Raw genomic sequence first — 23,311 nt, 5'->3', positions numbered from 1 at the left:
CATTATTTTATATTGAAGACTTTCAAAATTTTCTCTAGTGTCATTCTGAAATACATTATTGTTATCTATAGGCTTTCAGTAAGTTTTGTTGAATGAACAAACATATCAATTTTTTGCCTGTTTCACGTGTAACTATTACTTGTTCTCTAATATGTACCTGATCTCTGATACTATTGTTAAAGACTCTTAGAATTCACTGAAGAAATAGATATAGGGAATCCTCCAAGATCATTCAAATGTGTATGAAGAAAGATTATGAACTGAAATCTGCTCTCTACGTCTGTTTCTTGCCCAGCTGGCTTTTCTCTAAAAAAAGGACAATCAACTCTTCTGTTCTGAATCCTACAATATGCTACTCTTGTTATCACTTAGTACCACTGCCTCACCTATGCCCTATCCATTTGTCACACGGGTTCTATTGACCAGTCCCTTTAATTCTCTCAAACTGTAGTTGTCAGAACTGGTGTCAGATATGGGCGTTAAAACCCAATTAATATGACTTGAAGTACATCCTTTTTAATTAGTAGCCAAACCCATTATATCTTCGAAGGTTTCTTCTTTATATCTGAGAGTATACATAATAATTGCTAGCTCTAGCTTGTTGAGAAGCTGAAGAGTTCACATGCATTCATCTGAACTCCTTTTCATGAACATCTGAATACACATGTATGTATGTAGGCACAGAGAGCATACGCAGGTGCCTGGCCAGCGGTAAGGTATGCCTGTAATCCTACCTACTAAGAGGGCTGAGATCTGGAGGATCCATATTGGGAGCTAGCTTAGGCAGAACAGTCCATGAGACTCCATCTTCAAAATAACCAGCAAAATGCTAAGCTGGATGCATGGCTTAGCTTATAGAGAATCAGCGGAACCAAGTGTGAAGCCTTGAGCTCAGACTCCAATACAGGTCCTCTAAAATGCATTCTCATCCCAATTTTCTTTATTCTTGGGCATCAGCTCCATCCTGGACCAGAATACTTTATTTATAAGTGAAATGAACCCTGTTTAAACTCCTATGGATGAACACATGTGGATGTGGGATGCCAAGGGGTAGAATTGATTCAGATAGAAATAGACTGAAAGTATTGAATTATGGCTGGAGATGGAGAGGTTGACTCTCAACCTATAATCCTAGGTACTCAAGAGGCTGAGATCTGAGGATTGTGATTACAAGCCAGCCAGGACAAGAAAGTCCCTGAGACTTTTATTTCCAATTAACCAGAAAAAAACCACACCCAAAAAAACAGGAGTGGTGCTGTGCCTCAAAGTGGTATAGTGATAACCTCAAACAAAATAGCTCAAGTACAGTGCTTAAGCTCTGAGGTCAAGCCCCAAGACTGGCTTAATACACAAAAATAATCAGAAGCACAAACATATTGTGGGGATGGTGAGTGTTCCTTCTCTCTAACGTTACCTCTAGCTTTTGCACATGTGCCTGTTGGCTTATATCTGGGTTTTTCTTAAGAATGTATCTTCACCACTGAGGCAGTGATAAGTCTAAAACTAATAAACCCAATCTATGAGCAGCATCTTTCCCGAAAACTTCAGGGAGCATTCTAAAAGTTGATCTAGACATGTTGTGGTTGAGTGACCTGGCCAGCCATTTCCCACTGACACAGGTCAGAGAAGCTTGGTTCTAGAACTCACGCTTTGATTTTGGAAGTGATTTTAGTGTAACCACATATGTAGGATGAGAGAGTGGGAGAGAGAGGCTTTCCAAAGAAAAAAATCAGTGCTCAAATGCTGCAAATAAAAAAAAGAATGAGCTGATGGTTCATGCCTATCAGCTACTCAGGAAGCTGAGATTCGAGGATCATAGCTCAGTGCCAGCTTGGGTGGAAAAGTCTGGAAACGTTTTTGTTTTAAGAAGTGACATGATTTCCTACTATTTGGGGATTTTTTTGGGGGGGGGAGTGTAGGGGTTGTCCCATGGTTTCTGTGCTTTCCCTTCCCCTCCCAAATCAGATAAACTTAAATGCAAGGACAAAAGTGGAGAAGTTAAAAAAAAAGAAAAGAAACAGTGACAAAGTTGGGAAGAAACAGAAAATAAACAACCACAAAAAGCCACTCTAGTTTCCACTTCTTGGAGTTGATTTCAGCAAACATCATTTTTATATGATTATAAGCACCTAGCTACTGAGCCGGCATGATCCTCTCCTGAAAATATCCTCCTTTGTGCGAATGTTTAGAGTCCTGTTTTATCATGTCCAGCTGTTATTTTTGTCTTTTACTCTTCATTGAATTTACTTTTAGGGTTATAGGCACATTTTAATTATTACAAATGAGGGAAACCATGCAACCTACACTTCTTCGGGTCTGGCTTATTTCACTTAATATAATGTTTTAACATCTCTAGAGAAAGAAAAGAAATGAAAATCAAGAAAATATTGCAATTCCACTTCACCCCAGTTACAGTGGCCCTTATCAAGAAAACTAGCAATAGGAGATGCTGGTGGGTATGGGGCCAAAAGGAAACACTACTGCATTATTGGTTGGAATGTAAACTTGTTCAAGCATTCTGGAAAAAAAAGCAGTATGGTTCCCTGAAAAAGTAAACATAGAGCTTTCCTATGATACAGCAACCCCACTCCTGGGCACTCCAATTGGCAATAAAACAGGTAACACTAAAACTACCCCAGCACAATCATGTTTATTGCAGCATTGTTTACCATAGCTAAGATATGGAATCAACCCAGATGCTCCTGAATGGAAGAAAATGAGATGGCACATATACACAATGGGCTTTCATCAGAAAGAATGACATTGACCATTTGTAAGGAAATCAAAAGTCTGAGAGACTCTTAATTCTAATTGACCAATAGATGGGGGAAGAGTTTGTACCTGAACTGGTAGAGTGGCAGCCTTGAGTGAAGAAGGCAAATGAGATTACAAGGCCCTGAGTTCAAGTTCTGGGCCCAGCACAAAAAAGAGAAAGAAACAATGATGACAAAATATTAGATTATACATCTAATGATTCTATCCAGTTTTGACATTTTGTCTTCTGTGTGTGACATCTGGGCCATTTTCTTTGAGGGACTTTTGTTTTTTGTTCTCCTCCATTTTGTTCATGTAAGTTTTCTTTCCTCTGAGACTAGAACTTCAGAAACCAGATGCTTTCTTTGGGAAAAATGTGACACACTCAGAATGAACAATCATACTTTACAGCCCATTGTAGATTTAAGTATTCCTCCTGCAATATCACCACCACTGTCATCATCACTACAATTACTACCATCCTCATCATCATAACTGTCACAATCATCACCATAATCATTACCATCAAACAGAGCTTTGTTAAGAATTTAAGAAGTAGCAGGCTCTTTGGCAAATGCCTTTATACATGATTTTATTTTCTCTTCACAATGAAACACTATCGCTTTTTTTGTCTTCTTAATGGGTATGTTTATTTCTAGTCATTTTGTACATTGAAAAGAGATTATTGTCTGAGGTCACAGTGAATTAAAATCAAAGTTTAAGTTGGATTTTCTCAACTCTCAGCTCCATTATATTGAACTACTATGCCCCACTGCATCCCAAAGCATTTTAATACTAGTAATACTGGTTTTAACTATTTATTAATTGATTAATTAATACTAATTTTAATATTAGTTTGCTGTATATTAGCATATTTTTTTCCTACCTCTTACTTTGGAGCCTGAGATGGCAGTTCAAAGCCAGCCTGAGCAGGAAAGTCTAAGAGACTCTTATTTCCAGTGAACAAGCAAAGCACCAGAAGTGGAACTGTGGCTTAAATGTAGGGTGCTGGCTTTGACCATAAAAGCTCAGGGACAGTCCCAGGCCCTTGGCTCAAGCCTTAAGACAATTCAAGTAAACAAGAGGATTGGGAGGAGGTGGGGGAGGGAAAGGTAGTCAAAAACATGAGAAGGTGGATCAATCTTTGAGAAACAATGCACCTGCTACCTGGCAAATATAACTGTAACCCCTCCATACATTACCCTGACAATAAAAAATGAATAATTTAGATTCCTGACCTTTATCCAGGAATATGGAGTCAAAATCTCTTGGGAAAAATAATCTATATCAGTAAAACTATTGTATATCCGGTAATATCTGAGAGCTGACTTTTTAGGAAGGACGAGGATGCTCTGTCTGCATGGCTACTTTTGGTCACTTCCTTATATTAGTTCTTGCAAAAGCCATAGTTTTGATAGGTTCATGAATAAGACATCAGTGAAATAAAAGAAAAGCCCTTGGAGAAAGGGAAGCCATAAACAGGCAAGGCAAAATTCAAGTAAAGTAATGAGATTGCAATGATCTGTGCTTGTAGGGTATAGGAAGCACTAGCTTATCTGTGAAAGCTCTAAATGAAGCCAGAATTTGGCGTAAGTGGCTCATTCCCATCCTTCAGTGTAGATGCATGCTCCTTCCTTACTGATCTCATGCTAGTTGATATTGTGCTTCACCAGGGACTGGTGAAATGTTTTAGAAATCTGAGGAAAATCATACTATGGTACACTTGTTACAGAAATCTCATCTCTTTTCTTCTGAACTCCCCATTCTCCTAGGTGTGTCCTTTATGAAGATTTCTGGAGAAGTTAGTACGAAGACTTTTCTCTGTCAAGGTACTGAAGCATCTCCTACAAATGTTGAAATACTACATCAGGTGCTTCAATGTCTTTATGCTTCAGCAATGAAATCTTTTAATTCCACCTCTAATGCATATTTTCTGTTTCTAAAGTTTCTTGGTAGACTCTAATATAAAAATGAATGCATACTCATTAAAAGATATGGAAAATAGAGCAAATTAGAGAGGCAAAATATAGCATGGGTAATCCTACCCCCTACACAACTGCTGCGAATATATATTTCAGTTTATTACATTTCTACAATTTCATTATGAATAGCTTTTAATTTGCTTTGTTTGCATTACATAGTGGTATTTACGCAGCATATGCAGTTTTCTGTCCTTTAAGTATAAAATTATAATGATAGCATAGCAAGGCTTTTCTCCCATGTTATTATAAGCAGTTCATAAATATCAACTATGAACACTAAAGTTGATTTAATCATTTCTGTACTATTGGACATTCAGGTTGTTTGCATTATTTGAGTGATGTTGTGATGAACATCTTTGTAAATGAAACATTTCCCACATGGGTGAAAATTGTTGCTTTGCATAGTTGTCATAAAAATAGAGCTACCATGTTCATGTGTATAAATCACCTTTGCCAGTTGCTGATGAAGGCAACTTCATATAAAGTATAGACAGGTACCCTGTCCACCAGACAGTCCACTGCCACCTACAGGAGGATTGTCTCAGTAACTTTATTAGATGTTTTCCAAGATGGATGGATAATGCCTTGGAACTCCATAAATCAATCACAATTTGCAAAATCATAGTGGCATATATATTTGGGTATAAATATAAATATAAATATAAAAATATATCCCAGGTTCCAAATTCCTTTTAAAACTTTATAGAAATTTATTCTCTTAAAAATAACATCTGAGGGCCGGGAGTTTAGCCTAGCTATAGAGTACTTGCCTAGCATGCATGAAGACCCAGGTTCGATTCCTCGGTACCACATACATAGAAAAAGCCAGAAGTGGTGCTGTGGCTCAAGTGGTAGAGCCCTAGCCTTGAGAAAGCCCAAGGACAGTGCTCAGGCCCTGAGTTCAAGGCCCAGGACTGGAAAAATATATAATGTCTGAGTTACACCATTCATCTTAGTCGGCATGGAGAATTCTTCTGACTTTATGAAGAAGATGATACTTTATTGATGAAGATTCTAGCTGATTAATGAGGTTTTAAATTATTACTTTATTTGTTTTACATTTCTCTAAGGAATAACAACATAATTCTCTCTTCTTACTAGGGAGATGTTTTCTTTCCCAACTAAGAAATATTAGGCATACTTGATAACTGGGGCCAGATCTGGCTCCCACACAGGCAGAAGGTGTCTTTTGGCACATGCTCAAGATCTGTGCTTTCAGTCTCTGTGGTGAGAAGCACATGCAATTAGTTCATTCTGTTTCTAATGTAAAGAAATAGTCTGGCTTTCCCTTGTTTGGTGAGATGTGGGTGTCTTCTGAGGGATCCACAGCCTGAGTAAGTTCTTCCCTTGAGCTTCATCTAGGGACACAGTGGAAGAGCGTGGTAGCACAGTAAAGCCAGCTGTAGATTTATAAGTTCCCAATCGCCAAACCCACTGCTGAGAAAGAAGGCCACAATGTGCTTATGCATCTTTCAGGAAGCCCTGCCCCATCACAAAACCAGGTCAGCTCCTTTCCAGCTATACAATGAGGATTTCTCAGTTAATTTTTCAAGAGGCTAAATACTCTTGTACTCCTGTAAGTATCATACACTGGTTGAGTGTATGATGATGGAACTATTACCTATCAGGCCATTATCAGGTATTTTCTCAATATAATTTTATTTACATAACATTTGAATGTATAGGATATTTAGAGGTCACGGCCTTGCAGCTTTAAAGGATCAGAGCGAGATCTGCAGCTGCCAGCCCTTTCCATCAACAACATGGTATTAAAAGGTGTGTGTGTGTGTGTGTGTGTGTGTGTGTGTGTGTGTGTGTGTGTGTGCGTGCACGCGCGCGCGTGATATACTAGAGGCTCAGAAACTGTAGGCTTTGGGTAGTTGAGGCATTGATGAGAGAGGGCAAAACCAAGAATGGAGACAGGCAAGATGAGTCATAAGACACAATGTACAGGCTGAAAATGGAACGAGAAACCTTGAAGGGATGAGTAATGTTGGGATAAAATGGAGAGGGAGAAGAATGATAGAAACTGTGACACCGGGGCCAGGAGTGTAACCTAGTGGTAGAGTGCTTGCCTTGTATGTCCTGGGTTAGATTCCTCGGTACCACATACATAGAAAATGCAGGAAGTGGTGCTGTGGCTCAAGTGGTAGAGCACAAGCCTTGAGACAGTGTCTAAATTTCAAGTCCCAGGACTGGCAAAAAAATCCCAAAAGCATGACATTTATCAAGAAATATTGTATAAATAAGTTCACATGTGGAGTAGAAACTCCTTTGCACAACTACTTAAAGATAGTTAACATGATCAAAATAAACGTAAATGTAAAACAATAAATATAAAAGTAAAAAATACAAAGAGGCTTTTTTCCCTTTAAAAAACAAAACAACCAATAAAACAACAGCAAAAACAATTTCTTCATGAATCTAACTAGGCTGGGGTCAGGGGAAAAATGATGTAAAAGTTCAAGAAGTTTCTGGCCTTCTCTTCCTCCCAAAATAGCCATTTTTCTGCTGAAAAAAATTTCAGCTGTCATTCCATTCATCAATAGTTGACCTAGGTGAAGACCCAACTGAAGCAGTACCTGGTCCCTGATATAAGCCCATTCTGGCTCTGTTGAGATTTCTAGGTGCTGCTTTTGCTCTAGGCAAGCTCCAGCATTGTTTTAGGTTAGAATGAGTCTGGAAGGAATGGAGGATGAAATATCAATCAGCCCTGTTCGCTATCCTAAGAAACTTGTGACAGTATTGATGTTTCATGAGACAAAATATAGGAAGGAAAGAAGCCCCACCCGCTGCTTGGACAGTTACTGAGGCCAACATGAGACAAGGCATCCTTGAGATGCATAGTGCCCAGGCTTAGCAGGTGCCCAGGTCTGGCAGAATCTTTGACAGCTTAATTGTGTTCTTACTCAGTCACCCACAGCTAATGCATCTTCTTGGCAAAGCAGGTGTCTTCCATAAGGAACACCACGGGGCGGATTGTTATAAGAGCCTGCCTAAGTATGCTCTAAATTGTCCCTGAACCAGTGATGATAAACCAAATAGCTACAAATTTGTTGAAATGAGAGCTGTCCAAGGGAAGACTTTGACTTGGAGAGCAGAAGAGAGTATAAGGTATGGAGGGGTAGGACAGGAATGGAGGCAAGTCTGAAAGGTAGAAAATTTCTCGATCCTTTCATTTTTCCCAAATTTGTCTTCTAGCCTTTTCAAGTCCTAGCCATTGTATAGATGCTGGGAGTTTTCCTTTATTTTTTTATGAAAGAATTTATTAACATTGATTTTTACATCATATTTCAAATGATGTGTTTGACAAACAAGTATTCAAGAAGGGAATCTCTATGTATATTCACTGGCACTTACTTTTTAGAACATAATCAAAATTAGGCGAAGGGTTTGTATATCATAGATACATATTAATCTATGTAACAAAACATTATGTCTATAGAGTCATAAGTTTTTATGTCTATGTAGTTGTGTTTTTATTTCCAGTACCATGTCCATAACACTGGGTACACAAATATTGAGTCCTCGCTCTTGTGCTGTTTGGATCTAATAGTCACATATTATTTTAGGATACCATGTGCCTTTTGTTCCTTTGGTCTTGACTTGTCTCACTCAACATGATTTGCTCTAGATTCATCCATTTCCCTGCAAATGCCATTATTTTACCTTGTCTGTTGGCTATGTAGAATTCCATTGTGTGTGTGTGTGTGTGTGTGTGTGTGTGTGTGTGTGTGTGTGTGTATATATACCACATTTTCTGTATCCATATATATACATTTTCTGTATCCATTCATCTGCAGTAGGGCATCTGGATTGTTTCCATCTCCTGGCTATTGTAATAGTGCAGAGATGAACATAGCTGAGCAGGTGTCCTTATCATATCTTGGGTTATGATGTTCATGATAGGTGCCCAGAAATATTATGGTGGGATCATAGGGAAGGTCAATTTTCAGTTCTTTAAGAAACCTCCAAATTGCTTTCCAGAGTGGCTGAACTAGCTTGCAATCCCACCAGCAGTGCAGTAGGTTCCTTTTTCTCCACAATCCTGCCAGCATCTGTCATTGTCTGAGTTCAAAATCTTGGCCATTCTTGTTGGGGTAAGGTGGTATCTTAAGGTTGTTTTTATTTGCATTTCCTTCATGACCATGGATGATTAACATTTTCTCATATGCTTTTCTGCCATTTTATTCTCTTCTTTTGATAAGTCTCTCTTTAGTTCCCTTGCCCATTTAGTGAATGGTTTCTTGGGTTTGGGAGGGATTAGTTTCTTGAGTTCCTTGTAGATACTGGATATTAAGTATTTGTCTGATGAATTATTGGTAAATATCTTTTCCCAGTTGGTTGGCTGTCTCTCTACTTTAGTGTCTATGCTTTTATCTGTGCAGCAACTTTTTATTTTTAGGTAGTGCCATTTATTGACTCTCTCTCCAATCTGTTGTGACCCTGGGATTCTGTTCAGGAATCTTTTGCCTGTGCCTATGAGTTCCAGTGTCTCTCCTATTCTATCATGTAGCAGCTTCACCGTTTCTGGTCTGACATTGAGGTCTTTGATCCACTTTTAATTAATGCTTGTGCATGGCGAAAGGCTAGGGTCAATTTTTAGTTTTCTGCATGTGGCTGCCCAGTTTTGCCAGCACCAATAATTGAATAGACTATGTTTGTTCCAGTGTATATCTTTGTCTCCTTTGTCAAATACAAGTTGCCTATAGGTATGTGGTTCTATTTCTGGATCTTCTATTCTGTTCCATTGATCTTCTGGTCTATTTTTGTGCCAATACCATGCTATTTTTGTTATTGTGGCTCTATAGTAGAGTTTGAAATCTGGTATTGTAATACCACCTGCATTGCTCTTTTTGCCTAGAATTTTTTGGCTATTCTAGGTCTTTTCTTTCTCCATGTGAACCTTTGAATTGTATCTTCTATTTCAGTAAAGCATACCTTTGGGATTTTAATGGGGATTGCATTAAATTTGTATATCAACTTTGGCAGTATAGCCATTTTCATTATGCTGGTTCTCCCTACTCATGAGCATGGGATGTCTTTCCATTTCCTAGTGTCCTCTTTAATTTCTTTTGTTGAGCTTTTATGGTTTTCATTAAATAATTTCTTTATATCTTTGGTTAAGTTAATTCCTAAGTATTTCTAAGAACCAACTTTTTGATTTATTAATTTTGTGTATAGTGGATCTTATTTCAACCTCTGATATTTCTGATTTTATATTTGTTATTTCTGTCCTTCTAGTTGTTTTAGAATTAACATTTTCTTGCTCCTCTAGGTGTTTCAGGTTTTTTTAGGTTATTTACATGCTCTTATGTCTTTTTAATATGTGCTCCTAGTGCGATAAATTTGCCCCTCAGAACTGCCTTTGCTGTGTCCCATAAGTTCCTTTGTGATGTCTCTTTATTGTCATTACATTCAAGAAAGTTTTGAATTTCTTCTTTGATCTGATCTGTAACCCAGGAATTAATCAAAAGTGTGTTGTTCAGCTTCCAATTATTTGAATGTTTTTTGACTTTTACTGCATTGTTCAGAACTAGTCTGACTCCACTGTGATCAGATAGAATGCATGGGATTATATCAGTCAGTCATCTTGTATCTTCTTAAGTTTTCTGTATGAACTATTATATGATCAATTTTGGAGTATGTTCCATGTGCTGCTGAGAAAAATGTAAAAAGTTTCGGCGTTGGATGGAAGACTGTGTATATCTTTTAAGCCTAGCTGGGCTATGGTGTCGTTTAAGTCGATGGTGTCTTTGCCTAACTTTTGTTGAGCTGACCTGTCTTTTTAAACACATTTTACCATTTCTTTTACTAAATACATTTCTATTTTTTCTTTAAAAAATAAAAACAGAGAGAATATTGTCCTATCAAAAACAAACTTCATGAAATTTGGAAAGTAAAAAAGAAGAGGGAAGAGAAATATTTGCCAGAATCTTACTACCCAAAGATAAGAAATAATAGCATTTAAATAAATTTCTTTTCATTTTTTCTCTGCCTGCTTTTTCCTAATTACCATTTTTTATTCGACATTTGGTTTTGCATTATGGGTTATTACCATCTCTTTATAAACAATTTTAGTGACTTGTAATATTGCAGCAGATGGGAATAATAAAAATTGCCTAGCAATTGTTGAATATTTAAGTTATTTCAATAATCATTTTCATCAATAAGTTAGAATATAAGAAATATCTCTGTAAATAAATATGTCTCCATATTTAGAAATATTTCTGGAGAATAGAGTATGAAAAGTATAATTATGGCATCAAAGTATGTAAATGTACCTAATAGGGTTTCTTCCTTTCAAATCCTCCATCTGATAGAATCATACTTGTAAGGCCAGCATAAAGAACAAAGAAATTACCTATGCTTGCACATATAGGTAATCACATGAAACCTCATAACAAAAAAATCAAAGCAGCATCTCCAAGTTCATTAAGTTCTGTGAGATTCCACTGAAATAAATACAAATAATATATTTGTTTCATAGAATACATACTGTTCACATATAACTTACCCAGTCAAACCTATGATAGATTGTTTAGGAGGAATTTTTTTATAGTTTCAAATATCTATATTTTTTAAAAGTGAAAATATAAATATAGTTATTTATCTATGAAATTCAAAGAACAACAATATATCATGGTAAACTAGGAGGATTTTAGCAGGAATGACTAAAAATAGGATTAAATAGTTAAATAGGTGATTGCAGAGGGTTCACAGTTATATGTTAAGGTAATGGGTACATTTCTTATTGAACAGTGGTACCCTCTCCTTTGTTTTCTCCCACTCACCAACACTCCTCCTTTCCCCTCAAATTGTAAAGTTCATTTCCAACATAGTGTCATCTGAGTCTTGCTTTTCCACTGGTTCACCCTTTGTTTTTCATCTCATCATTTTGTTATTCTCCTTTCCTTCCCCAAATCAGATAAATGTATATACAAAGCACAGAGTACCAAAACAAACAAACAAACAAACAAACAAACAACAAAAAAAACAGTTGCAGGGCTGGGAGTTTGGCCTAGTGTAGAGTGCTTGTCTAGCATGCATGAAGACCCAGATTCAATTCCTCAGTACCACATACATAGAAAAAGCCAGAAGTGGTGCTGTGGCTCAAGTGGTAGTGCTCTAGGCTTGAAAAATTCCAAGCACAGTGCTCAGGCCCTGAGTTCAAGCCCAGGACTGGCAAAAAAAACAAACAGTGGCAAGAGGGGATAAACCAAAGGAAATCAAATGAAAGAGAAAAGAAATAATTTCACACAATGCATTAAAACAAAAAAGAAAAATACGTAACTGTTCTCCACCCAAATACTCTCTTTTTCTATCTCGGAGTTCATTTTGATTAACACCATATTATATGATCATATGTACGTAGCTATTGAACTATATAAGTAATCCACTGAGTATGTAATCCTCTGATGGGACCACCCTAGACAGATACTAATAAAAATAAGGGAATCCATGGAACCTGTGTTTCTTTGGATCTGGCTTAGATCATTTAATGTGATTTTTCCCCCAAGCCTTTCCATTTCCTTAGGAATGTCTATGTCATTTTTTCTGATGGAAGCATAGAATACCATTGTGTATAAATGTCACATTTTCTGATTCATTCATTCACTGAAGGCCATCTGGGTTGAGTCCATTCTTAACTATGGTGAATTATGCTGCAATGAACATGGTTGTGTTTGTAGCCTAAGGTTGGCCTTAGTTGTGATCATTTGGGTAAATGCCCAGGAGTGGGATTGCTGGACCATAGGGGAACAGGTTCCTGATTGTAAAAAAGACCAGTCTGGTCTCATTCTCCCTCTGTTTAACATGGGTTAGCTTGTAATTCTGTCACAGAAGTAAGGCGTTTGTCTTCTGTGGTCTTTCCCTGCTTTCTTGGCCCCTTGTAATCTCTAGAACTGTGGGCCAAGTAAGTTGCTGCTATTCATATATTATCAGCCTTTTATATCCTGTTACAGTAGATGAAAACTGACAAAGACAGGAGGTTTCCATCCATATCTAAGCTTGTTGTCCTTCTGAACTTGATTATATTGATAATGATGTTACTGACTATAATTGCTATCTGTACAGAGCATTTGTTGTGTGCCAACCACCTTCTGCAGTCATTTATTCCTCTCTATAAGATCATTATGAGTTATATGTATTTTCTAGTATGCTTGACACTAGACAAGGAATATTAGTTTAAATAAATTACATTCACTTGGCAATTATTTATTGCTAGACAGTCTTCTTAGTTGTGGAGCTAGGCAAATTCCACTTCCTTCCTTTATGGATATTTATTCTAGAAGCAGCTGCACAGTTACTGAGAGTGGAATTTTGAGGCTGGGCCATCCTTTCTGTCACTTTCCACATGCCGTAATAAAAGTGGTGGCAACTAAGGGAGGAATCAGTGTCCTAGTCCTTTATTTGTCTGACTTCAAATGCTCCAAAATGAGGCTTCCCAATTCATTTTGGATCATAATAGCTTGAGAAGAACTGCCCACAGTCTTCATAAGATACAAACAAAACTCACAACTAGGAGGGAGAAAGTGCATCAAATCGAAGATAGTGACAAAACACCTTACCTTCACGTGGAAGCAATAGACTTGAAGGACAGGAGGAGTTGAGCAGAAGTCAAGGCAGTCTGTGCCTTGAAAGTAGTAATGAGACCAAAGAACGGTTGTGAAATCCTCATCAGGGCTCTGACTGACAAGGGCAGAGACAACTCCTGTGGCTTGCTTTTCTGCTTCATGCCCCTCATTAGAGTGTTTTACTCTACCCATTTGTAACATTTTTCTCATTTGATTATTTAATATTAACATTCTCTGTCATTCTAAAGGGACTTGTACCAATTCAAATGTATCAATGCATGCTGTAGTATTTTTTCTTCTTTTTTAACAACACGCTGCTTTCCTTTAAAAAAATATGCTTGAAAACTATAGGTGATAGAAGATGGTGGGGAGGTGACTAAGATAGAAAAGAGAAGAGGACATTACTATCCAAAGTCCATGTCATAAAACTTCTCTACATGTATTTATTATGTGGTGTGAAATCTCTAAATCCTTATTCATTTTTTTACTTATTTCCTTGATTGTTTTTGGCCTAATTAATCTGTCTTTGACATTTTATAGCACTGAGAGCCTTCTACTGTTAATAGTGGCTGTCAGTTTTCTCCTGCAATCCTAATAGTCGGGTTTCTGTACTTTGATGCTTTGTAATTCATTTTCAAAGGTTCGTGATTGTGAAGTCTTCTTTATGGACTGTACTTTCTATCTAGAGAAAGTAACCTTTTCTCCAGTTAATGCATTTTGCCTTGGACTCCACTTTGATACTTAAATGGCTACCTCTGAGTTATAATCATTAATGGACAGCTACTATAACCTTTTAATTTTAATGTTTCAGTTCCATTTGGTTTTGGTGATGTCTTATAAAATCAGTAGAAACTTTGTTTTAAATACAGACTTAGAAAATTTGATTTTGAGAGGAGTGTTTAAAGCAGCTTCTTTTTAAATTTTTTGAGGGGGGGGCCACAGTTATGTGGTATTTTCTCATACATACACTAGTGTGTTATATATCTGGATTTCATTGATAACATGCTTCACAACATATGGATTTCTTCTATCCAATTCCTCAAGTCTCCACCATTCTTCCCAAATAAATATTTAAGGAAGGTTTAGTTTTCCAACAAATCTCTTTTTCCCATGGAAGCCCAGATAGTGGATTCTGGGGTAATGGAAGAGGTTTTTGCATAGACTTGTTACTTTGTTGGTATTATGGGAGTGTGGCAGGGTGACAGGCCTGAACCTTCATTAAAAGAATATCAGGGTATGAGCCATGAGTTTGGCCTGGTGATAGAGTGCTTGCCTAGCATGCATGAAGATCTGGGTTCGGTTCCTCAGTACCACATCTATGGAAAAAAGCCAGAAGTGGTGCTGTAGCTCAAGTGGTAGAGTTCTAGCCTTGAGAAAGCCGAAGGATGTACTCATGTCATGAGCTCAAGGTACAGGACTTGTAAAAAAGAAAGAAAGAAAAAAAAGAAAGAAGAAAAAAGGAACACCAGGGCTTCTGTTTGGGAGGTAAACTTTCTTTGATTCACCTATCCCACTGTGTTTCTTTTATATATATATATATATATTTATTGTAATTAATAAAAGGGTTACATGATATTTGCCAGATAGAAGGTGCATTAATTCACATATATTGATACCCTTTCACATGTCTTGGTCCCCATTACCCTCCTCTCCACCTCCCCCCCGTCTTGGTTTTCCCCCCTTCCCTATCCAATTTCAAATAACCAAATACAAATAAATCCAATATATCAGATAACAAAGTGAGATACTGTAACAATATGAGGTAACCAAGGGACAGCAAAAGAGATGGGAGATAACATAGTACATTAAGGATAACAATCATTCATTTTTTTTCATTTATTTATTGTAATTAATAAAAGGGTTACATGATATTTGCCATATAGAAGGTGCATTAATTCACATATATTGATACCCTTTCACATGTCTTGGTACCTTTTACCATCCCCCCCACCCCCCGTCTTGGTTTTACCCCCTTCCCTATCAAATTTCAAATAATCAAATACAAATAAACTCAATATATCAGATAACAGAGTGAGGTACTGTAACAATATGAGATACCCAAGGGACAGCAAAGGAGATGAGGGATAACATAGTACATTAAGGACAACAATCATCCATTATATGGCTTTTGTTTCAATATCCTGGAGGTCCTTTCAATTAGCTTCATACTATATGGCCTTATGAATCAAGATTTTGCTCTATTGCAGATCTCTGCTAGTAGAGCCCAAGGTTTCTACTGATTATGCCAAATGAGGGGAACCATTGAGCCTAAGTTCCTTTGAGTCTGGCTAACTTCACTTAATATGATCTTTTCTAAGACTTACCATTTCCTAACAAATGGGATGATATCGTTTTTTTCTGACAGCAGCATAGAATTCTATTGTGTACAAATACCACAACTTGCTGATCCACTCATCAACTGAGGGACATCTAGGTTGGTTCCATATTTTTACTATGGTGAATAATGCTGCAATGAACATTGTTGTGGTAGTGGATTTAGTATGCCCTAGTTCCGCTGTGTTTCTTATTTTAAAAGTTTTATTTTCAATAAGTGCACTAGGGTGAATCACTGTATTGGTTTTACAGGAAGAGCATCACATTTGTATTAGAAGACATCTCTTAGCACATTAACTACTTTCTTCAGATGGTACTTCACTGGTTTTGATAGAAGGTCAAAGGCCTTTTGTTCCAGAAGCTCAATTATTTTTATAACACTGGTAAATAATTATTGTAGTTTTGCAGAACCTACATTTTAAATAAATTACTTGGCTGATATTCTGGTCTACTCTTTTTTGGTGTGTGTGTGTGTGTGTGTGTGTGTGTGTGTGTGTGTGTTTAATTTTGAACTTTGAGCTTCCTTTGAGTTAGCTAATAATCAATTATGCTTATTTTCATTGTTTTGGGATGTTAGCTTCCTTTTGTACTACTCTGATCTCTTTGTCAATCTAATTTCATCTCCTTTTCTTATTCTTGAAGATTCAAAAATTTGGGGGGGACATTGAAGCATTTTTTTTATCATCAAGCATTTTTTCTTGTTTTTAGTGATAGTAATAGATGTTTTGGGGACAAGACAGATTTTATATTTCTCTTCATGACACTTGTTATTTCTTAAAAGCCATATCTTATAATCTATTCAGAATATAAGGTAATTTATTAACTATTCCCTTTTTTACATAGATCATTATCTTGGGGGGGTGATTTTCCTCTTATTAAGATTCAGAGTTTGCCTGATGCTGAATGTCTTCTCTATTTGACTTCATTCTATGCATTTTTCTATCTACCAGCTCTTCACTGCAAAGCCATTTATCCAGCCATAGAATTTTTCTTAAAAAGTCAAAAAGCTAAAATCCAAAAGAAGCATTCAATTCATTTTGACCAGGAACAAGTCAGAAAAAGAACACTTATTGGTGAAAGAGGTTTCACAGAGATTTCCTGCATCTGTCACGTTCATTGGAATTTTACTCATCCTAGGTTACAAGACATCACCTTGCAACTTCTCTGAATTTTCAGTGGGTAGTAGCCTTAAAGTGGTTGTCCTGCAGTTCAAGAGAAAGAGAAATATAACTCCTGTATCATTCTTTTCTTCATTCTTGGGAAATGAACATATGGTTTAAATAATCAAAAATACAATTTTTTCTCCAGAATAAGCTTTTTCTCATATGTTTATGGAATGAAATAGGCAAGGATAAATTCTATAAACCATATTGTATTATTGTGAAAGGATATATTAGAAAACATGATACACACACACATACAATGCTACTTTTTTCTTGGTTTTAAGCAGTTTTCATTTCCTTTTTTATCATCGGGGTATTATATAGAGGGGTTACAGTTATATTCATCAGGTAGTAGGTACATTACTTCTTGCACATTGATAACCATTCTCATGTTTTTGTCCCCATTTCCCTCCTCCAACCCCCTCCCAAACATCTTATTTTCCCCCCTTCCCTTCCCTTCCCTTCTCTATTTCAAATAAACAAATAAATGGATATACAATATACCAGGGTACAAAGTCAGATACAGTATCCACATGAAATTAACCATTAGGGGAAAAAAGAGGGAAGAAATAACATAGTACATTAAGAAAAACAATCACACAAGATAAAGCTCTTGTTTCCATATCCTAGAATTCATTTCATTTAGTCTCATCCTCTATGGCCTCATGTGCATAGCTTTTGAGCTATTGTGATCCTCTGCTAGGAGAGTCTTAGATGTATACTATTACAAATGAGGGAAACCATGGAGTCTATGTTCCATTGAGTCTAGCTTGCTTCACTTAATATGAGTTTTTACAAGTCTTTCTATTTCCTTATGATTGAGGAGATGTCATATGTCTATAGAGTTAAATGTATTATCTAAAGTATGGTATATGTAGGGGAGTATTGTAATGGTATAACTCCTTTGAATAACTAATAGTGTAAGAAAATAAATACCAGGAAGCTGAAATGTGTGTTGCTGGGGAGGGAAGGAAGTCAAGAGCAGGGGACTTGTGAATGAAGAGATGAGGTGTATGTGAGCACAATAATAATATGCAACGCATCTATGTGAAAAAGGAACCCAGTAACTTGAGAGGATGGGTGGAGTTAGGCGAGATTGGGGAAAGGAATGACATTGATCAAGATGCTTTTATTCATAAATTATTCTGTTGAATTGAAATCCCTTTGGACAATTACTCAAACATAATAAAAATAATTTCTTCAGGAAAGGTTTTGATAATAAATAATAAGCATATCTGGGGCTGAAATAAAATAAAGATATTAGGGGATGTTATAAGACAAGACATGAAAATGCAGCCGTTTTCCCGCTGATACTCTTCAAGGATATCATTGGGCCAAGAGTCTATTTCATGCCAGTTCTGGAGCTTGAACTCAGGATGTGGGCACTGTTCCTGAGCTTTTTCGCTCAAGGCTAGCACTCTACCACTTAAGCCACAGCTCAACTCTGGGATTTTTGCTGGAGATAAAGAGTCTCACAAACTTCACTGCTTCATATGGATTGAATTGCAATTCTTAGCACTCAGCCTCCTGAGTAGCTGGTGTTACAGGTGTGAGCCAACAGTGCATGGCAGAGCCAAAGTGTGATACATTGTGGCTATGTTCCTAGGGAGAGGATTTAGCACAGATTTCAACTCCTTATTTCTAGTTCTTTTATTGTTCAATAGTGGTGCATCATGGGAAATGTTTGATCTCCAGTCCACAATATCTGATATCAGATATTTTTATGTCAGACTATGTATCTGGAGACTCAGGGAGGCTCTGGAAAGTTACAGATCTTTCTATAGAGAGCAGGGAGTCATAGGTCTCCGTGGACAGCTGGGTTTAAGCCAAGCACTGTAGCACTAAAGGAACTCTTAGTCTCAGGTCAGTGATGGCATTTTTCACAGATAGCTTCTGGGGTAGTTTTCAGACAGCACTACCATTAAAGACTCCCAAGTTTGATAAGAGAAAGACCTTTATGTCTTTCAACCTGGAAAATCTGAATTTGTGATTTTAAAGTAATGTCTGTCTGATGTAGCTTATCATACAGTTATCAGATTAAGTTTTGAGAAGTAAGGCAGCTCTTCTGACATCTTGACTTTCACTTAGTGATACTTCTGATTTTCAGAACTTTAAAGAAGCCAGTTTGGCTGGATTTTCAGACGAGTATTTCTAGCTACACAGGAGTTTGAGATCTAAGGAACTCAGTTCGATGCCAGCCTGAGAGGAAAGAGCATATGACTCGTGTCTCCAATTATCCAACAAAAAAGCTAGAAGTAGAATTATTGATCAAGTGGTAGAGCACTAGCCTTAAGTAACAAAGCTCAGAGAGAGTACCTAGGCCCCTGCACCAAGAAGTAAGGAAAGAAAGAATTATTGTAATGCTATTCAGAAAGTTGTAGTAAGTAATTGGTAACAGTGTCCATAGGCAGTAGTTGAGCATTTCATATTACTTTCCCTAATGTCAAAATCTTCCATAAACATTGTATAATTATAAAAACAGACAATTAGAATTGATACCATGCTGGTAAGTAAACTTTGGCTTATTGGGATTGCTTCAGTTTTTTAGTTAAGGAGCTATTTCTGTTCTGTGATCCTCAGGATACTACTGCATGCAACTTTTTCTTTTTTGTCTGGCCCAATCTCTGAGTCATTTGATTCTATGTTCACAGAATACATTGTGTTTAGTCATTTATATAAAAAAGGAACATGATGGATTCGGTAAATATAACATTTTATTTTTCTTTGTAAAAATTGATTATGTGTGAAAACTATATCAAGGGCCCTCCTTCCCCGGCAACCAGTGGCTGTTTAGATGACTTTGAGTTAGGGCCACCTCCCGCAGTCTCTGTCCTATCTGGCCTGAGGTTGAAGTCCAGTCATCACCCGTTAGGTGCAGGCCTAAAAGATTGCCATGGTGGCTAACAAGTCTTTAAAGAAGCATTATCGCCAGCACATCGTTTTCCTCAGCCTGGAGAAGAAAGGAGAGGATCGGGATTGCTCATTGCCCTGGCCCTAAAGCTCTTCAGTCAGCTGGGTATCAGGCATAAGCATCACAGTGGGCTCTGGGGTGGAGGCCTTTCGGGGACAAGGCCCCCCTGCCTCTACCTGGGCAGGCTGCACACTGTCTTTGAGTTGGGCATCTGCAAAGATTTTCTGCTCCTTTCTGTCTTCATGTTTGAGTGGCTTGGCAGGTGTGAAGTGACCTCAGCAGCAGGGGTCTCAGGGTCTGCAGGCATCTGGCCCTGGCACTGTGTGCCTTCACCCACAAGGAGCAGCAGAAATTCCTGCAGCTCCTTCTTCTGCATCTTCTCCTGGGAGAGTTCCATGACACAATCATCTTTCTCCTTATAGAGTTGGTCCAGGACTTCCATCTGTTCTTTGTACAGCATTATGGAGTCGTCGAGGGTGCTGATGTGTTTGGACAGCGGGGCACACCGGTGCTGGAGGTCCCCTGCTGGACTCTGGTGCTCCACTTTGTCAGGCAGGGCCTGGAGCAAGCACATTCTCATCTTCTTAGACACCCACGTGTCCTGCTTCCTGTCCCCTGAGGGACCATGGTTCCTGCTCTTGGGAAACAGGGCCTGCTGCTCCAGCTTGGTCTGGCACTGGGCTGCCAAGTTGGCCAGGCACTGGCAGTGGGCCTGCTGCTCCTGCAGCTGTTGGCTGAGTTTCACTTTTGTCACCTCAGCAACTGATTTTGCTTTCAGGTAAAAGGCCTTCATGACTTGTGGGATGTCCACAGCCTCTGGGATGGTCACGGCGGCTGGAGTTGCCTCCTCAGCCCTTGCTTCTTCCTTGTCCCCTTCTTTACCTTCCTGGAAAGCCAGGAAGCTCAGCTGGGCCTGGAGTCGCTCCTTCTCTTGTGTAGTGTCTTCCAGGCACTGGAGAGTGTCCTGCAACTCTTGGGTCAGGGTCAGGTCCTGCTGCTGCTGCTGCTCCAGCAGCTGGGCGTGCCTCAGCAGGTGCTGTTGCAGCTCCTCCTTCTCTGCACTCAGCTGCTGAATGGAGGCCATGTTCTCTTCACAGGTGGTTTTCAGTTCCTGCAGCTGGGCCAGGTACTGAGCTTTGAGCTCCTGAAGACTCTGGGCTGTTTGAAAATTTCCTTCAGCCACCTCTTTCCATTCTCCTAATTCCATCTCTCGCTGCTCCAGCTTCTCCAGAAGGTGTTCATTCTCCGTTTGCTCTGAGGTCAGGAGGCTGGTGAGCTGGTCCTTCTCAGTGCTCAGCCTATGGAAAGCTTCCTGCAGCTGCTCCAGCTGCTCTTTCAGCTCTCTCGTTTGCAGGTCTGTGCATTTCTGGGTCTCAAAGATGTTGGACTGAGCCTTGTCGCCCACTCTCTTCTGCAGTATCACCAGCTGTTCCTGTTGCTCCAGGTTCTGGAGACTGAGGCTTTGGTTTTCCTGAACCTGGAATTGAAGTTGTTGCTCCAGGTTCTTTACGTCAGCCTGAGATGGTCCTGCAAGGGGCTGTGCCTCTGCCAGCTTGTTCTCCATTTCTGCCAGCTTGTTCTCTAGATCCACCATCTGCCACAGGTCTTCCTCGCGCTGGTCTGTGAGTTGGTTCATCTCCTGTGAGAGCTGCCGCACCTTCTCCGTCCACGTGGACCTCTCCACCCTCAGGTCCTCTGCAATCTTGTCCCTCTCCAACCTCAATGCACTCACCACACTTTGCACATTTTCTATTCTTCTTTTCAGCACTGCCCGCTCCTCTAGCACTCGTTGGAATTTTTCTATTTTCAATTTCATGTTGGACTTCTGGGTCCGGAGCACGTCCAGCTTCCCCTGTAAGTCTGCATTCAGCTCCTGCAGGTTGTCACACCTTCTGCTCTTTTCCTGGAGCTGCAGCTTCACATCACCCAGGTCTTGGATGAGCTGTCTGTTCTTCTGCTCAATGTCCTTCTGCGTGGTGGTGAGGGCAGACAAGGCCATCTCTAGGTCTAAGCTGCGTTGCTGAGAAGCCTGCAAGCGGCTGGTCAGATCTTCATGCTCCACCTGACTTCGTTTGACTTCCTGTTCCATGTGGGCCTTGTTGTTATTGGGACCTGTGACACTCTTGACCCTGGCTGCTCCGACTGTGCCTGAAGGCAGGCGAGGCTCAGGGTCAGCTTGGTCTCTGGCTGCACCCTCACGTGAATTACAGAGCCCAGTGGTGTTGGGCGTGGGCTTGCCTCCCCTTTTATTTTTCTTCCTTATCTGTTCAGATCCATGAAGATAGTTCTGCTGATGTTCCTGCAGTCGTTTCTTTCTTGGATTTGATCGTTCAGACATGCCAGCTCTGGGATGGGAAAGATGGACCGGCCACATTCCCAGGCTCTTCAAAATCGCCTGTACGTACCCAATCACTAATAAGTAAGCGAGTATCCAAGTCTATCGCCAAATCACCTGGATTCTCTCGATCACCACTCAGCCACCTCTCCCTTCAACAGTTGCTGGTAGTGGTATAAGTCAACAGACAGAATACCAGTATTGCTAGGCAGCGTGGAACGTGGGCGTGGCCCCAAATCTCCTATCCCATTGGTCAGCGAAAAACAGGAACTAATAGAGGGTGTGGCCAGAATCTTGTGATCCAGGCAGAATGGGTCGAGTCTGCTCCTGCAGTCCCAGCCCCATCCAACTCTGGTCTAGTTTGGGGAGAGTGTGGGACTTGCTATAGTTGGACAGGTGCAGTTTCTTTTTCAATTTTTTTTGCCAGTCCTGGATTTGAACTCAGGGCCTGATGTCTGACCTTGGACTTTCTCAAGGCTAGAGCTCTACCACTTGAGCCACAGCAACACTTCTAGCCTTTTCTATGTATGTGCATGCTAAGCAAGCACTATACCATTAGGCCAAACTCCCAGGCCTTTCATTTATTTATTTTTGTTCCATATTTTTATTGTAATTAGTAAAAGGGTTACCTGATATTTGCCAGATAGAAGGTGCATTAATTCACATACCTTGATACCCTTTCACATGTCTTGGTACCCATTTCCCTCCCCCCAACACCTCCACCCGTCTTGGTTTTCCCCCTTCCCTATCAAATTTCAAATATCCAAATACAAATAAATTCAATATATCAGATAACAAAGTGAGATACTATACCAATATGAGATAACCAAGGGACAGCAAAGGAGATGAGAGACAACATAGTACATTAAGGACAACAATCATTCATTATTTGGCTTTTGTTTCAATATCCTGGAGGTCCTTTCAATTAGCCTCACATTATATGGCCTTATGTATCAAGATTTTGCTCTATTGCAGATCTCTGCTAGTAGAGCCCAAGGTTTCTACTGATTATGACGAATGAGGGAAATCATTGAGCCTAAGTTCCTTTGAGTCTGGCTTACTTCACTTAATATGATTTTTTCTGTCTTTCCATTTCCTAACAAATGGGGCAATGTCATTCTTTCTGACAGCAGCATAGAATTCTATTGTGTACAAATACCACAACTTGTTGATCCACTCATCAACTGAGGGACATCTAGGTTGGTTCCATATCTTTGCTATGGTGAATAGTGCTGCAATGAACATTGTTGTGCTAG

The 23,311-nt window shown here is 39.1% G+C and overlaps 1 long non-coding RNA gene across 6 annotated transcripts in view; it reads left to right on the top strand.

Moving 5' to 3' along the window:
- The window catches only part of LOC150064924 (uncharacterized), a 30,279-nt gene extending 8,218 nt beyond the window's left edge, over window positions 1-22,061 (top strand). Inside the window, exons 5-6 of one of the 6 annotated variants that reach the window (XR_016534845.1) lie at window positions 4,527-4,583; window positions 10,591-10,690. This is a non-coding gene — a long non-coding RNA (uncharacterized LOC150064924). Of the gene's footprint in view, window positions 1-1,135; window positions 1,518-4,526; window positions 4,671-10,590; window positions 10,692-16,596; window positions 16,701-21,991 lie in introns of those variants that run through there. The other 5 variants (XR_016534848.1, XR_016534849.1, XR_016534846.1 and 2 more) reach the window with 5 other exon arrangements.
- The last annotated feature ends 1,250 nt before the right edge of the window (window positions 22,062-23,311 follow it).

The sequence above is a fragment of the Megascapheus bottae genome, chromosome 3, assembly GCF_031878675.1.
Source record: "Megascapheus bottae isolate mThoBot1 chromosome 3, mThoBot2.hap1, whole genome shotgun sequence".
Taxonomy (NCBI): domain Eukaryota; kingdom Metazoa; phylum Chordata; class Mammalia; order Rodentia; family Geomyidae; genus Megascapheus; species Megascapheus bottae.
Note: the sequence above shows the minus strand (reverse complement) of the source record. Positions and strands in the feature narration are given on the sequence as shown.